This window comes from Oryctolagus cuniculus, chromosome 2 (genome assembly GCF_051225735.1).
Source record: "Oryctolagus cuniculus isolate XC-2025 breed Fujian yellow rabbit chromosome 2, ASM5122573v1, whole genome shotgun sequence".
NCBI classification, from domain to species: domain Eukaryota; kingdom Metazoa; phylum Chordata; class Mammalia; order Lagomorpha; family Leporidae; genus Oryctolagus; species Oryctolagus cuniculus.
In genome coordinates this window covers 160,884,506-160,901,621 of record NC_142868.1, presented here as the reverse complement: position 1 = coordinate 160,901,621, position 17,116 = coordinate 160,884,506, and the positions used below count along the sequence as shown (strand labels likewise).

Here is a 17,116-nt window from a genome sequence, read left to right as displayed (position 1 = left end):
AAAAAAATATTTAATGGGACCAGTGCTATGGCTCATTTGGTTAATCCTCCGCCTGCAGCACTGGCAGCCCATATGGGCGCCGGATTCTGTCCCGGTTGCCCCTCTTCCAGGCCAGCTCTCTGCTGTGGCCCGGGAGGGCAGTGGAGGATGGCCCAAGTGCTTGGGCCCTGCACCCGCATGGGAGACCAGGAGGAAGCACCTGGCTCCTGGCTTTGGATCGGCACAGCGCCAGCTGTGGCAGCCATTTGGGGAGTGAACCAACGGAAGGAAGACCTTTCTCTTTCTCTCTCTCACTGTCTATAACTCTGTCAAATAAAAAAAAATTTAGTGTGGAATCATCAGTTCAGGGGCACCGCAAGTGGATTGTGAAGACAGAGACAAAACTTCAGAAAACATTAATGCTACAGGAATGAAACAACAGGACAAGCAGACCCTCACAGAGTAACTCATAGATTGCGCAGACAGTACCAAGCAGGAGGGCTGATGATGAGCTCACAGTGAAGAGAGGTGGGGTGGGGGTGGGGCGTGGTGTGAGAAGGTCTGACGGAAGAGGGGCTCTAGAACCATCCCTGGAAGAAAGGTAGGGACATGGGAGGAGAGGGAGGGAAGAACTCGTGAGAGCAATGCACAGGGTCAGCCAGGAAGCAGGCAGTGTTGGAGGGTGTGAGCCACGTTAATGATGGCAACAACAATGTTAACATTAAGAAGGGATTTAATCTAGTGTTATTGTTACTATGCATTTGAGACGCAGAATACACACAGAGGGAGGCTGGCTCATGCTCCAAATGCTGGCAGCAGCCAGGGCTGGGAGGCAGAGCCTGGAGCCCAGGACTCAATCCGGGTCTCCCAGGTGGGTAGCAGAAGCTCAGTCACTTGGGCCATCTCCGGTTATCCCTCAGGGTCCACATCAGCAGGGAGCTGGAAGCAGGTGTCAAGCCCAGGCACTCAGGTGACACGTGGCTGTCCTAAATGTGTGTCGCTGCCAGGTGACACCTCGAGAAGGGACTTTTAAGGAGTTGAGTCTGTCCTGTTTCCACAGGCTCCACAGCCACAGATTCAGCCAACCACGGATCAAAAACAGTTTTCCGAAAATTACGTCTGGGAGCAGACATCTGGTGTAGTGGTTAGGGTGCTTCAGAGAACACCCACCCCTGTAACTGAATGCCTGGCTCCAGGCCCCGCTCCGCTCTGTCCAACCTCCTGCTCTTGAGTACCCTGGAGGGCAGCAGGTGTGGCTCACCAAGTTGGGTCCCCGCCACCTGTGTGGGAGACCCAGCGGAGGGCCCAGCCCCAGGTGTTGCAGACGTTTGGGAAGTGAACTAGTGAATGGGAGAGTTCTGTCTCTCTGTCCCTCTCCCTTTCAAATTATTTATTTATTTTTTATTTATTTGACAGGTAGAGATGTAGACAGTGAGAGAGACAGAGAGAAAAGTCTTCCTTCCGTTGGTTCACTCCCCAAATGGCCACCACGGCTGGCACTGAACCAATCCGAAACCAGGAGCCAGGTGCTTCCTCCTGGTCTCCCATGTAGGTGCAGGGCCCAAGCACTTGGGCCATCCTCCACTGCCCTCCCGGGCCACAGCAGAGAGCTGGACTGGAAGAGGAGCAGCTGAAACTAGAACCCGGCGCCCATATGGGATGCCAGCACCGCAGGCGGAGGATTAACCAAATGAGCCACAGCGCCGGCCCCTCAAATTATTTTTTTTTTAAATCAGAGAATTTTTAAAAATGTGTCTGTACTGAACATGTTCACCCTTTTTTCCTTGTCATTATTCCCTAAACAATACAGGGTAACAACTATTCATTTAGCATTTGCACCGTGTTAGGAAGCATAGGCAATCTAGAGCGGATTTAAAGTGATAAGAGGACTGCATAGGTGGTGTGCAGACACTACACCTTGTTATATAAGGGATTTGAGTATCTGAGGAGTTTGATACCCTTGGGCGTCCTGGAGCCAGTCCCCCCAAGGGAAGACTGTATTATAAAATTTCACCTTTCACTTAAAAAAAAAAATTTTTTTTTTGGACAGGCAGAGTGGACAGTGAGAGAGAGAGAGAGACAGAGAGAAAGGTCTTCCTTTGCCGTTGGTTCACCCTCCAATGGCCGCCGTGGCCGCGCACTGCACTGATCTGGAGGCAGGAGCCAGGTACTTATTCTGGTCTCCCATGGGGTGCAGGGCCCAAGTACTCGGGCCATCCTCCACTGAATGCATAAGAAAAATAAACTATGGAGCAAAACTCTCAACATGACCAAATCATTCTCTATAGGAAACTTGGATTTGCTAAACTCACTTTTATAAAATCATCTCTCCGGAAAGTGCACACACTCCACTTCTCAGGTGAAGACTCCAGGCACCAAAGACACGCGGAGTGACTGTGAAAGGACGCTTTCCTAGGCCTGTAGTGAGGGAGCTGGCCTCTTGTCGGTCACAGTGTGTTGCTTTTCTCAGGTGTATTAGTAAGTAACCCTCAGAGCATCTTTTCCAGTTTGGTTGCAGATGTAAACGATTACGTGTCGCCAAGTGCTTCCAGTCTCTGCACACCTCACGGGTTTGAAGCCTTCCTGTCCGAGGCGGGAGCAGGTGGAAACCCCCGCCCGCAGGTGCTGGGCTTGAAAGGTTGGTCCGAAACAGGTTGATCCAGCCTGACCTGAAACGGGCTCAGCACGCAGGCTGCAGGGCCGCCCACCAGCAGCTCCCCACGGAGCTGCCCAGAGCACTGCCCCAGCCCCGCAGCCACCACTGGCTCCCGTGCATGGTCACTTGAAACTCACACTGTCGCCTCCATTCAGCAGATGAGAGAGTGAGGCTCAACGGGGCGAGAAGCCAGCGAGTGGGCGCCTCACGTGGGAGCCAGGGCCGGGCACCGACCTCGCTTCCCGGTGCTGGAAAGATGCAATACCTAGCTCTCGCTCTTTTCTTTAAAACCACAAGCTGAAGGCAACCTAGACAGAGCACTGGGTCTGTCCCCTTGCATCCCAGGCACAAACAGCTTTCAGTGGATCCTGTTAAAGAAAGGGCCAGAAATACGCTTGTGGCCCCAAATGTCTAAACAGACACAGAAAACCCAAGAGGTAAGGAACAGAAGCTGAAATTACTACGGGGGGGTGGGGTGGGGGAGTACTCAGTACGCTGCCTCTGGCAGGCGGGAGTCCACTGTCTGGCGAGGAAGACTCCTGGGTCGGGCTGGGTACAGGGACACACTGGGCACCACAGCTCCAGGAATTCAGGAGGAGGCCAGTGGCAGGGCCCACCAGTTCGGAAAGGGCTGGAGTTCCGTGAGCACCGCTCCACAGGTTCCGAAGAGAAGGGAGACACACATGCTGCCGGATCAGATGGCGGCCCCAGGCAAGCGTCCAGAGTTACTGCCACTGGGTAAGTAAAACTTGGCCGCACCTGGGAAGTCCCCCTCGGTACCGTTTGTTTCTGCAGAGGGGCAGAGTGGCCATCTGGGGTTCCAGGGAGGCTGCAGTGTGGGCAGGGCCACAGCGAGTGATCACTAACCTGCCCCTCCAGAAAAGGGGCAGTTTTTACCGGCGCCCGTGTGCCAGGGATGCCCGGGGAATCCAGCGCCGCCTGGGTGCTCAGTGCCCTGCTCTCTCTTTCCCAGGGACCCGCAGCAAGAGCAGTGGCCCCAGGATTGCCTGAAACCTGAAACAGTGCTTCTGACCAGGAACTCGGGCCCCAGGTCTGAGCCACTGCCCACCCTGCTCATCCTGGCCGCGGTACTCAATTATGCTGGCAGGAAACCAACACACCATGCCACCATGATGCTATTATGTTTCATCTCTTTCCTGCTCCAAGATACTATTACAAGAAAGAAGCTCTCGGTGGGACACTCACACTCCCTGGACTGCCCATCCGTGACTCCATACATGTCATCCTACATGACTCCAGTGGAAAAGGTGTGTGAGCTTTTTTTAAGAAGCAAAGTTTCCAGAGACTGGCATTGTGACATAGCAAGTAAAGCCACCACTTGCAACACCCATCCCATATGGGCGCCAGTTTGTGTCCTGGCTGCTCCGCTTCTGATCCAGCTCCCTGCTAACGGCCTGGGAAATGCAGCAGATGGACCAAGAGTTTGGGCCCCTGCCACCCACTTGGGAGACCTGGATGAAGCTCTTGGCTTTGGCCTAGCCAACAGCTGACTGTTGACACCGTCTGGGGAGTGACCAAGTGGATGGAAGACCTCTCTCTGTCTCTGTCTCTCCCTCTCTGTATAGCTCTTTCAAAATAAATAAGGAAAAAAAAAAGACAAAACTTTCCATATTGGATATTTTTTTCTTAAAATCTGAGCATATCTGCTGCTGAATTTGAAATGCTTTATTTTTCTCAGTTTCTTTGAGGAGACTGAGACAGGAACTACTTTAAGCATCTTATATTCCAGATTCCATGCAGGCAGAAATGAATTTTCCTCTTAATTCAATCTGACCATGTTTCTAAATTATTTTTCTGCTCCTCATGGGATTTTAAACTCTTTGCTTAGTTACTTTCTTTCGTTTATGTATTTATTTATTTGAAAGGCAGAGTGACAGAGAGAGAAAGACACTTTCCATCTGCTGGTTCACTTCTCAAATGCGCCCTCACAGCCAGGGCTGGGCCAGGCCAAAGCCAGGAGCTGAAACTCCATTCAGGTCTTCCACGTGGGTAGCAGGGACCAGGCACTTGAGCCATCACCTGCTGCCCCCTTGAGTGCCCATTAGCAGGAAGGCGGATCCTGCGTGGAGGTGGGGCACTGGCCTCATGGCTCAGCAGGTTAAGCTGCCGCCTGCTACACCAGCATACCCTGTGGGCAACGTTCAAGTCCCAGCTGCTCCCTGCTAATGCTCCCAGGAAAGCAGCAGCAGATGGCCCAAGTGGTTGGGCCCCTGTCATCCACATGGGAGACCCACATGGAGTCCCAGGCTCCTGGTTTGGGATGTAAGCTAGAGGATGTAAGCTCTCTCTCTCTGTAGCTTTGCCTTTCAAATCAATCAATCAATCTGTGGGAACTCCTAACTATGAGGGGTCACGGGAGACCCAACCTCCTGGAACTCGCTGAGCCCCCGTGAGGGGTGGCAGTGGGACGACTTTGATGGAAGCAACACAATGTTCTCACACTGACTGTTCTGCAGGCTCCTTTCCTCCAACACGATCTACTGGCCGCCTTTGAAAATTGCATTTTGAAAGATTAGAAGAGTAATGGGAGAGAAAGGAGACAAATTGCCACCTTTAGTCAGGGCACAGCCACTGCGAGCGTTTTGGTGCATTTCAGTTTATTTATACACACTCTTTGTCTTACACTACTTTAATCATAATATACATATCGATTTTTCACCTGCATGTTTCATTGCATATTACATCGTAAACACTTCTGGTGCTATTTTGTAATTTTCACAGTAATTGTTTAAATGACTGCAAAATATTCCTTTGAGTGAATACTTAATAGGTTTTTTTCAAAATGATTTCCCTTCTGCTGGGCACTGAATTGTTTCTGTTGTTCCCTTGCCGTTACAAATAATCCCTTAATGGTATCTCTGTAGAGCTGAATATCTGTATTCAAGACGGTTATGTTGGGAGGGTTTTCTCCAAGAGGAATTAGTGGACTGGAAGAGAGAGACCCCCCCCACACACACACACACATACACAAATGCACTTCTGACAGTGTGGAACAAATTGTCAAATGGCTTCTAGGGGCCTGTATACACCCACCAGCAATCTACAAGAGAAGCACTGGTCTCTGTGGGCCACACAGCAGGAGCTGTGGAGAACATAAGTTTAGAAACATAGAATTTTCCTCACGCCTCCTAATCCTAACAGGAGTTAGAAATAAAGTCATCAGGAGCGCCTGTGTGTTGGAAGAAACTGTGCAGAATATCCTATATGCGTGATGCCCATCATCTGAAACACATTCAGGAGGGGATACAATCACGCAGATGTTAGTTGGAGCAGGAGCCTTATGTGGGTTACTTATATAAAAAGCAGTACACCTCTTTTAAAGGGGAGGGGAAACCACAAGTGACCAGTTTTCCTTTGTCCCGTTCTCTTGAAGGAGAGGAGAGTTTCCTCGTGGTATCATTTGCCTCTTGAAAAGCACTGCGGTAAGAGATGTGGCCTTTAGCAAGGTGCTGAGTGCAAGGGGTGGTTGGTAGGAATTGCCAATGTGATTTTTTTTTTTTTTTTTTTGACAAGCAGAGTGGACAGTGAGAGAGAGACAGAGAGAAAGGTCTTCCTTTGCCGTTGGTTCACCCTCCAATGGCCGCCGCGGCCGGCGCGCTGCGGCCGGTGCACCAGGCTGATCCGAAGGCAGGAGCCAGGTGCTTCTCCTGGTCTCCCATGGGGTGCAGGGCCCAAGCACTTGGGCCATCCTCTACTGCACTCCCAGGCCACAGCAGAGAGCTGGCCTGGAAGAGGGGCAATCGGGACAGAATCCGGCGCCCCGACCAGGACTAGAACCCAGTGTGCCGGCGCCACAAGGTGGAGGATTAGCCTAGTGAACCGCGGCGCCGGCCTGCCACTGTGATTTTCCCTGTGCATGAAAATGGCCTTTTTTACTTATTGTCAAACATGTCCTCTGGCCATACCCCAAAATACACCCATAAATACTCTCCTCATTGTCTTTCCTGTGGATAAAATAATAATTACTGATTATTTCAGCAATAACAGAACAGCCAGTCAGTATACCACCTTGAATGGGTAACTAGAAGATTGAAAAATATTTGCCAACTGGACAAATTCCATACCAACTGCTTCTCCTGAAAGCCACCACATTCTGGACTCAAAATGTAATTCATGAACCAAATCTCTGATGCAAACAAGAAAGTTGCATGGTGTTGGCTTGTGCTAAGCAATTGTTAACATCTCCTCCACTTTGAGGGGCCCTTGGGCACACAAGGTCCTAGAGGACTTTTAAGTTCAAAGTCAACGTACTTTTTACGACTGAAAAACCACATAGGAATCTGGTAACCCTTCATGCAGTTACTATTCATTTTTAATAGGCTGCTCTTTGGGACTGTACGCATAACTGATTAACAGATTCTGATGGAAAGAGAGGAGGAGAGGTGTGCACCTGCATGTATGTTGCATACCCTTGTCCTCAAGAGTGGTTAAAGGGGTCTGGTGAACGTCTATAGGTCTATATGGTAGGTCAGATCCAAAAGGTGCTTATAGGTTTTACATAGACCAACAATGAGGCAACCTGTCTAAAGTCAACAGGGCTCAAATAGTACCAGGACCTCACCATGCAACCACAGACAAAACACACTGGAGAAAAACTAAGACATTAAAAAAAAATAAAGAAGAAGGGGAGGAAGAGGAAAAGGAAAAGGAGGAAAGAAGATGCCACTGCCTGGTATCATGGCACAGCGGGGAAGCTGTCGCCTGTGATGCCAGCATCTCATGTGAGCACCCGTTGGAGTCCCAGCTGCTCCACTTCCAATCCAGCTCTGTGCTGGTGTGCCTGGGAAACAGCAGAAGACGGCCCAAGTAGTGGTGTCCCTGCCACTCACATGGGAGACCTGCATGGAGTGCCTGGCTCCCTGCCTTCAGCCTGGCCTGGCTTAGGCCATTGTGGCCATTGTGGGGGTGAACTAATGGATGAAAGACCTTTCTCTTTGTCTCTCCCTCACTCTGTCTGTAACTCTCTCTCTAAAAAGAAAAGAAAAGAAATAAAAGAAAAGAAAAGAAAAGAAAAGAGAATACCAAATCTCCACCCAACAGACAGTTGGACAGAAAGTACAACCATCCCTTGGTACCCAAGAGGGACTGGTTCCAGGACTCCTGTGGATACCAAAGTCAGCAGATGCTTAACTCCCTCGTATAAAATGGCACAGCGTCTGCCATTTCATGGTGTTTATAACCATGCACATCCTCCCATACACGTTTATCTATTTATTTATTAAAGAGGTGGAGTTACAGACAGAGAGAGAGACAGAAAGGTCTTCCATCCGCTGGTTCACTCCCCAAATGGCCACAATGGCTGGAGCTGGGCCGATCCGAAAGCAGGATCGAGGAGCTTCATCTGGGTCATGGAGGTGAGTGCAGAGGCCCCAGGACTTGGGCCATCTTCCACTGCTTTCCCAGGCCATAGCAGAGAGCTGGATCAGAAGTGGAGCAGCCAGGACATGAACTGGCGCCTAATTGGGATTCTGGTGCCACTATACCAGCCCCCTCCCGTATACATTGACCCATCTCTAGATTGTTCACACTACCTAGTACAATGTAAATGCTAAGTAAATAGTTGCTATACTGTATTGTTCAGGGAATCAATCTACATGTTCAGTGCAGATGCAATTAAAAAACATTCCCAACTCACATTGGTTGAATCCATATGGGACACTGGGCTGCAGGCAGAGGCTTAGCCACTGTGCCACAGCGCCGGCCCCTGTAAGACTTTGTAAAGTAGGCTTGGCAATGCGTGTCAAGAATGCATGCAGAATTTCTACCTAGTAAATTCCACTTGTAACAATCTATACAAAATGATTCTCAAATTTAGGAAAGATGTTATGTGCTGAGTCTTACTACCACATTTGTATTTTTATCTGCATACCAATGTTCTTGCACAATAAAGCTGTATATAAAAGCAAATGATGTCTTTACACAAAATGATTCTTCAATGAATACCACCACTTACAAAATTATGTCTCAAAATCAGCATTAAGCCTGGTGATTAAGACAACTGCATCCCGTATCAGAACACCTGGGTTCAAGGCTTAGTTCTGACTCCTGACCCCAGGTTCTTCCTAACTCAGGCCCTTGAAAGCCATGCTGACAGCTCAAGAGTATCTGCCACTCGAGTGAGGCCTGGCTTCACTTCCCAGCACAGCCCAGCCTTGGCCACTGTAGGCATCTGGGAAGTGAACTAGCAGATAGGAGCTTGCTCAAGCACTCTCTCGCTCGCTCGCGCGCTCTCTCTCTGCCCTACTTAAATAAACAGCTCTCTTCAACTACCCCTCCCTATGTAGCGCTGACACTGGTGGGTGTCCTTGTGAGTTAGTATCTCTCTCTCCCTCATTATTAAGGGATCATCCAGTAATACATCCCATGCAAATCCACTTCAAAGTGAAAATGCAGATTTTACTCAGGAATGCAAGGCTTTTATGAAGCGGATGAAAGGGATGGAGGAGTACCTAAGACACAGGAAAAACCTTTGATGAACCAGTGTGGAGCCAGCAAAGTCTGATTAATAAAGGAAAGACAGGTGAGGACTGTGACACTATTGGCACTTCAGGAAAAAATGCTTGAAAAGATCAAAAGATTCAGAGCTACACCCTTGGGAAAAGTGCTGAAGCTTCAGCTATTTTTCTTCTGAAATTTGTCCTCTGTGACTTCACTGGTTCAAACGTGAAGTGGAGGATGTCCCTGTACTGTCATAAAATATTGTAAGCAGAACCCACGCTGGAGCGAGTGTTTGGCCTCGTGGCTAAGGTGCCCATGCGCTGTATGAAGTGCCTGGCTTTGCCATCTGCCTGCTGCTCCGGACTCCAGCTTCCTGCCCATGCAGACCCCGGGAGGCGGCAGCGATGGCTCACATGCTTGGGTTTCATGTTGCCCACGTGGGAGACCTGGACGGAGAGAGAGAGACCCCAGCTCCTGGCATTTAGGGAGTGAACAATGCATGGGGACAGTCTCTCTGTCTCTCTGTCTCTCTGTCTCTCTGTCTCTCTCTCTCTCTCTCTCTGCAACATAAATTTTTAAAGCATCTTTTAATTCAAAAGAAAAGAAAAAATTCTAAAATCAACACTATCTCTTTTTTTAATCTGACAGTTACTGTGTAGCTGCAGTTATAGTGTGTTAATAGTTTAAGGGCCAAATGAACTTTATTGATTACTTTGAAATTTGATTCCATTGAAAGTGGGTTCACCTTAATAGGCCTCTTTGGGAATCAAATTATACTTGAAAAATGAAGATTCCTGTAAATGGAATAACTGAAAACAAGATTAATCATCAATTAGGGAATGACTAAATAAATTAGGATATCATAACTTGATTATTTTTCCAGTAAAAATAAAGCTTTAGGATTTTTAATACCATGAATGTAAAAGATATACTAAGCAAAAAAAAAAAAAAGTATGGTGTACCTTATTGCAATTGTTTATTTTTTTTAAATTTATTTATTTATTTGAAAGGCAGAATTAGAGAAAGAGAGAGGAACAGAGAAGAGAAAGATCTTCCATCTGCTGGTCCACTTCCCTGATGGTCACACGGCCAGTCAGGGCTGGGTCAGGCCAAAGCCAGGAGCCTAGAGCTACTTCTGGGTCTCCCATTTCGGTGGCAGAAGCCCAAGCACTTTGGGCCATCTTCTACTGCTTCCCCAGATGCATTAGTAGGAAGCAGGATCAGAAATAGAGCAGCAGGGACATAAACCAATGCCCAAATTGGACACTGGTGCTGTAGGCGGCAGCTTAACCCACTATACCACAGTGCCAGCCCCTGCAATTTTTTTTTATTGCAGAGAAAAAGAAAATGATCTTAATTAGTTGCATATGAATAATGAGAAATTTTATATATTTTTATTTATTTAATTCTACCCTAATTTGAAAACTTCATGTGTAATTCTATTAAGTTGATGGAGAAATAAGAGTTTGAAGAAGGTAATGGGGTGGGAAGGCAGGTGTTTGGGTGCAGTCACAGTCACCACTTGGGCAGCCACGCCACGTCTCAGAGGGCCTGGCTGGAGTCCTGGCTGCTGCGCCTCCCACCCACCCAGCCTCCCGCTGATGCACATCTGGGAAGCAGACACTTGTATCCCTGTCACCAGGGAGGAGACTGTGATCCAACTCCAGCTTCCTGGCATCAGCCTGGCCCAACCCTGGCTGTTGCAGTCATTTGAGGAGTGAAACAATAGAGGGCAAGTCTCTGTCTCTCTGCCTTACTAATAAAATGAAAAACAAATTTGTAGAACAAACAGAATTGGTGACAAAAGCCTTCCAATGAAAAACAGAAGTCTCTGGTTCTACCCCCTTTCCAAGTTCATTCCCTGAGACAACCTTTTTTCCCCGGGTTGTATAACATGTAGCAACGAAGAGCAAACATATTATTTCACTGAAATAATACTAAACTGATTCATTCACACAGTTAGAACTCTTAGAAACATGTTTTATGCATCTCTTTAGAGAATCTAAAACAACTATGTTTAACACCTAGCAGTTCTCCAGCAGTTATCTTCTTATGACAAATAATATGATCTTACTGTTATTTTTTAATTTATATATTTGTAAAACTTATTTGAAAGGCAGAGTGACAGAGAAAAGGGAGAAGCAGAAAGAGGGAGAGAGAAAGACAGAGAGAGAGAGAGAATGTGCCTTCCAGTGGTTCACTCCCCAAATGCCCACAAGAGCCTGGTTGGGCCAAGCTGAGTCCAGGAGCTGGGAACTCCAGCCTGGTCTCATATGGGTCGCAAGGGTCCAAGTACCTGGGCCACCTTGCACTGCTTTTCTAGGTGCATCAGCAGAAAGTTGGATTGGAAACGTGACTCAAATGGACTCATAGCAGCGAGGACTCAAACCCGCCCTCAGGTATGGGATGCTAACATTACAAGCGGAGGCTTAACCCTCTGTGCCACCACTGCCTACCCCTGATTTCTTTTCTTATGTAGCCTTTTGTTTTATCTGGAGTTAATTACTGCCTTGTTTTTTCACTTGAACATTTTGCTACACATACTTTTTACATTTTTTCCCATCATGAGTTGTCCCTTAAAAAAACATTTACTTATTTATTTACTTATTTGAAAGAGCTGCAGGGAGAGGGGGAGAGAGTTTCCATCTGCTGGTTCACTCCCCAGATGGCCGCAATGGACAGAACTGGGCCAGGCCAAAGCCAGGAGCCAGGAGCTTCATCTGGATCTCCCATATGGGTGGTAGGGGCCCAAGCACTTGGGCCGTCTTCCACTGCTTTTCCCAGGATGTTAGCAGGAAGCTGGATTGAAAGTACAGCAGCTGGAACTTGAACCAGCACCCATATGGGACGCTGAAGTCATAGAAGGCAGCTTTATCCACTATGCCACAAGGCTAACCTCGAGGTGTCCCTTTTTAAAAGTTTATTTGAAAGGCAGAGAGAGAGATCATCTATCAGTGGTTCACTCCCCAAATGGCTGCAACAGCCTGGGCTGGGTCAGACCAAAGCCAAGAGCCAGGAACTCCATCTGGTCTCCCACATGGGTGGCAGGGACTCTAATACTTGAGCCATCATCTGCTGCCTTCCAGGGTGTGCATCAGCAGGAAGCTGGATCGGAAGCAGAGGCAGGACTCAAACCTTGGCAGTGTGCTGAGAGATGTGGCTGTCCCCAGCATGACAACCTGCTGGGCGACAACACCGGAGTTCCCCATTTACTTCTTCGATGTGGACTGCTTTCTTTCTCGGCCTGCTGTCCAATAGCCATTCTGGGGCCCCTCCTCAGTCGCCTCCCAGATGGGAACCACGTTCTCCCAGGTCCCGTGCCTCACGAAATCTTTCTGGATGTATTCCTTTGCTTTGCTGTCTCTCTTTCATCAGTAGCATCTCCATCTCTTATCCACACTGGAGGCTTTTCTTCTGTGCCTGGCAGCAGCTCGGTTGTATGGCTGGGGATGGCGAGACCAGGCCACAGGTGGGCACTTCCGTTCTTCCCTGGGGTGCTTTAAGTGCCAGGAGGTTGCTCCTCTGCATCTGGACTTTTCGAGACTGTTCAAGGAAAACATCGCCAGTCTTCTGCCAGCCAGCCTTCCCCGTGAGGGTGGGGCGGAGCCTCCAAATCCAATCCCCCTGCTACAAGTTTCAAGCAGTTTCCCGCTTGCGAACCCCGTGCCTCAGCTTACCTTGCTTCCAGGTCTCTGCCCAGTCTGTCGTGCTAAGGGACAAACAGGCATGATACTGACCACTTGGTCTTGGCCTCGGCTGTCTAAAGACCTGCAGCAAGTTGCTCATGCGCACTGACCAGGCAGGACAGCTTAGAGCCTAGGTTTTGAGGTCACCATTGACCGAAACTAAGTCCCTACTCTGCCTCTTAGCTGTGTGATCTCAGACAACTAATTTCTACTTCCTGACCTATCAGCCAGAGGTGGCGAGGAAACAGGACCTCACCGAGGTGAGAGAATGAGACAAGATGAACAGGGCACTGTGCCTGGCGCCCGAGAACACTGCAATGCTGACCTAATGAATGGCAGCCAAGGTAGTTACCAGAGTTGACCCTAATCGAGTGACTGGTTTATAAAGCTCATGCCTACTCTACACGGTGTTAATTTCCAGAGCAATTCAACCGCTTGGTACAATCAACCAAATGAAAAATGCCATCCGCGGCACATTTAATGGCCCAGGTAATGCATTCACTGCAGGAAGGCTGGAGGCCACGTTGCCCAAGTCAGATCACGCTGCTCACTGCCCCCTCCCACTGCTGGGATCCAAAGAGTCTGCTCTGTGCGGTTTGTAAGTCTGTGGACCTAAAGCAAACCCGTAGTCAGCTCTGGGAATGCGTGCTCAGGACACACATGATTCACGGCCCCGGGCTGGTTCCCCGCCTTGGAACATTTTCCACCAACGTATCCTTTTTATTTATTTATTTTTCAGGACAAGATGTTCTCACTCAGTTAATGACTTTTATTTGCAAAACAGCATGGATGAGGTGACACCAGGGAGCACAGCTGTGAGGAGTGAGGCCCTTCCGTGAGAGCGAAGGGACACGGGCACAAACGATCAGTCCGCTGTCCTGCGCCACTGCTGCCCCAGTTATCCAGCGCAAGGCATCCTTGCCTCTCTCTGACTTGCCACATTGTCTTTGTTGGACGTGAGACCCCTATCCATTCCAGGCTCTGTTCCTGAGTTCTGTGAGATAGCTCAGCTTCTCTGTCAGATGTCTGCTGTATGTCCCAATCATAATTACCAATGACTATAGTCCTTCAAACCACCCTGAGGCTACTTCGTATTTTCTCATTCTTTCAGATTGCTTATGTCTTTATTTTATGACACCTTACTGATTTAGCTACTTATCTAACAGAGCTCATTTTTATCATAACTCATATGGAAACATGTGGAAACATTTGGAAGGAGAAAAGCATTTTCACATTATAGAAATGAAAGAAACTGGAGATACTCTTCATTTTTGTTAATGCAATGATCTACTTAATAGCGCTAATGCTTTTATCCATTAATTCAACAAATGCCATATGCCATCCACTTTTCTAGGTGCTGGATATGCAAGAGTAAAACATACAAAAATCCCTGCTTCAGGGCTGGCACTGTGGCGTAGTGGGCTAAGCTTCTGCCTGTGGTGCCAGCATCCATATGGGCACCAGTTCTAGTCCCAGCTGCTCCTCTTCCGATCCTGCTCTCTGCTATGGCCTGGGAAAGCAGTGGAAGATGGCTCAAGTGCTTGGGCCCCTGCACCAGCGTGGGAGACCCGGAAGAAGCTCCTGGCTCCTGGCTTGGGATCAGCCCAGCTGCGGATGTTGCAGCCATTTGGTGAGTGAACCAGTGGATAGAAGACCTCTTCTCTGTGTCTCTCCCTCTCTCTCTAACTCTACCTCTCAAATAAATAAATAAAATTAAAAAAAAAAAATTCCTGCTTCAGGAAGCATCTGTTCTAGTGGTAGAGTTGGATAGAAACAGGATAGGTAAAAATGAAATGTGGAGCCAAAGGAAGGGGGGCTGGAAATTTGAGCAGGTGCTGTGAAAGACGTCACTGAGAGGCCGTCTTTGAGGGGCTGGCGCTGTGGCATAGCAGGAAAAGCCGCTGCCTGCTACGCTGGCGTGCCAAATGGGTGCCGGTTCAGGTCCATCTGTTCTGCTTCCAATCTAGCTCCTTTTTAATGCACCCGGGAAAGCAGTGGAGTTTGGCCCAAGTGCTTGGGCCCCCGCACCCACGTGGGTGACTCGGAAGAAGCTCCTGGCCCCTGGCTCCTGGCTTCAGCCAGGCCCAGCCCTGGTTGTTGCAGCCATTTGGGGAGTGAACCAGGGCATGGAAGATCTCTCTCTCTCTCTCTCTGCCTTACAAATAAATCTTTAAAAAAAAAATGGCGATATTTAAGACCTAAAGGAATACAGAGCTGCTCTCCTGCAGCTCCTCCCTGACCAAGCTGGCCTTTATTCTCTGAGCTTCTGATGGAAATCTTAGAACACAGACAACAGCAGCAGCTGCCATGCACTGAGCTCCTGCCGTGTGCAAGGGTCTGCGCGGGGCTGTGTCTGCCACATGTCGCTCGCCCTCACGTCTCTCCTGCTGGCCACGGGATGCGAGCACCTGCTTGCCTCTGGCACCTGCTGCACGGTGGATCCCTCCAGACTCGTGTCCACATCCCTGATGAGGGCCCCCCTCTTACCTCACCCCCTTGGAAACAGTAGCAAAGAAGGACCCCCCACCCAGCAAGTTGGACGGGAGAGAAATCACTGGCCGGTGCATCTGTCAGCATGGCGGGCTATGCCAGATCTCCGAGACGATGCTGAAGCAATGTCCCAGGACCAGGCGAAAATAAATGGGAAAAATCGCAATGAAAGCAGCATTGAGAAAGCCTTTCTACACGGAGCTGGGAGGCCATTAGCAGAATTGGACTTACGCACTTCTCGAGCCAATCGCTTGAAGGTGGACTTTCAATTACCTTTGGCAGCACCGAGAATGATTGCATAATTACAGTGTGCCCAGGGTCTCCAGATGCATGTCCAAAAAGTTTACTGGATGCTTGGTTATGAATACTTTTACATCATATATGCATCCTGTTCTTCCCTTTAACCATCCACACGGCCCCTGTGACGTGGCCTCTGTTCTTTCTCGAAACTCAAAAGAAGTCCCCGACAAAGGAACTTTTCCTGCTCTGAATTTGCCTGCGTCAGCTCCCACTTGCCCTGTTTCCTTGGGAACACTCATTCAGAGTTGTCTGAATCTGTCTCTCAAATTGCAACTCCCAAGTCCCAAAATAAAGTTCTTTTACTTTTTCAGTTTCTGAAACTGATCAACAGCCACTATGTAGAAAGCCTAGCAAGCATCCAGCTTTGATTGGAGGAGGGTGATGGAATGTTCCACAAGGTTTAGCTCAAAAGGAGAAAACAATAAAAGCAACTCATGAATTTTCTGATGCATTTGTCCATTACTGAGAAGAATTTGCAGTTAGTTCTCTTGGGAAGTTGGTATCATTAAAAAAAAACAAACAAACAAACAAACAAAAAAAAAAAAAAACTAAGCAAGCCAAAAGCAAATCAGTTACTAACTCCAGGAAAATAAAAAGTTCAAGAAATTTAATAGTAATATATTATGTACCTTGGCAATGAACAAAGTTAAAATGCAGCAAACACTATACAATGATAGAAGGAAAATTATGATGTGATTATTGGGGCTATGGAAAGGTTTATATGGGGGACAGGGATTTCAGAGCTAAAGGTTCATATTCCATACAGAGAACATAAGAGCTAATGCTGGGGCTGGTGCTGTGGCGTAGTGGGTAAAGCCACCACCTGCAGCACCAGCATCCCATATGGGCGCCAGTTCAAGTCCCGGCTGCTCCACTTTCGATCCAGCTCTCTGCTGTGGCCTGGGAGAGCAGTGGAGGATGGCCCAAGTCCTTGGGCCCCTGCACCCACATGGGAGACCTGGAAGAAGCTCCTGGCTCCTGGCTTCGGATCAGCTCAGCTCAGACTGTTGTGGCCATCTGGAAAGTGTACCAGCAGATGGAAGACCTCTCTCTCTCATTGTAACTCTGCCTTTCAAATAAATAAATAAATCTTAATAAAAAAAAAAAGATAATGCCTAAAATGAAAAAGAACAAAGGAATAGTCCTATAATAGCTAAGAAAGTTCAAGGAAACCATCACAAGGAATTGGAAAGGGGAGGGACAGAGCAGAAACCTGCCTTTTGTTATGATTTTTAACATCAAAGGTCATTTAGCCATAGGCACGTATTACTTTGCTGAGAATAAAAATATTTTATTTTTTAAGATGTTTTTATTTATTTGAAAGGCAGAGTTAGAGAGAGAGAGGCAGAGACAGAAAGAAAGCTGGTTTACTCCCCAAATGGCTACAATGGCCACAGCTGGGCCAATCCAAAGCCAGGCACGTGGGTGCAGGGGCCCAAGCACTTGGGCCATCTTCCACTGCTTTATCCAATACAACATGGCACCAGCCCCAAGAATAAAAATATTTTTAAAGATTTATTTATTTGAAAGGCAGAGTTGCAGAGAT

The 17,116-nt window shown here is 48.2% G+C and overlaps 1 protein-coding gene across 1 annotated transcript in view; it reads right to left on the bottom strand.

Moving 5' to 3' along the window:
- STPG4 (sperm-tail PG-rich repeat containing 4) overlaps positions 1 to 17,116 on the bottom strand; it is a 55,597-nt gene that overhangs the window by 12,836 nt on the left and 25,645 nt on the right. The gene's annotated exons all lie outside the window — the stretch shown is intronic.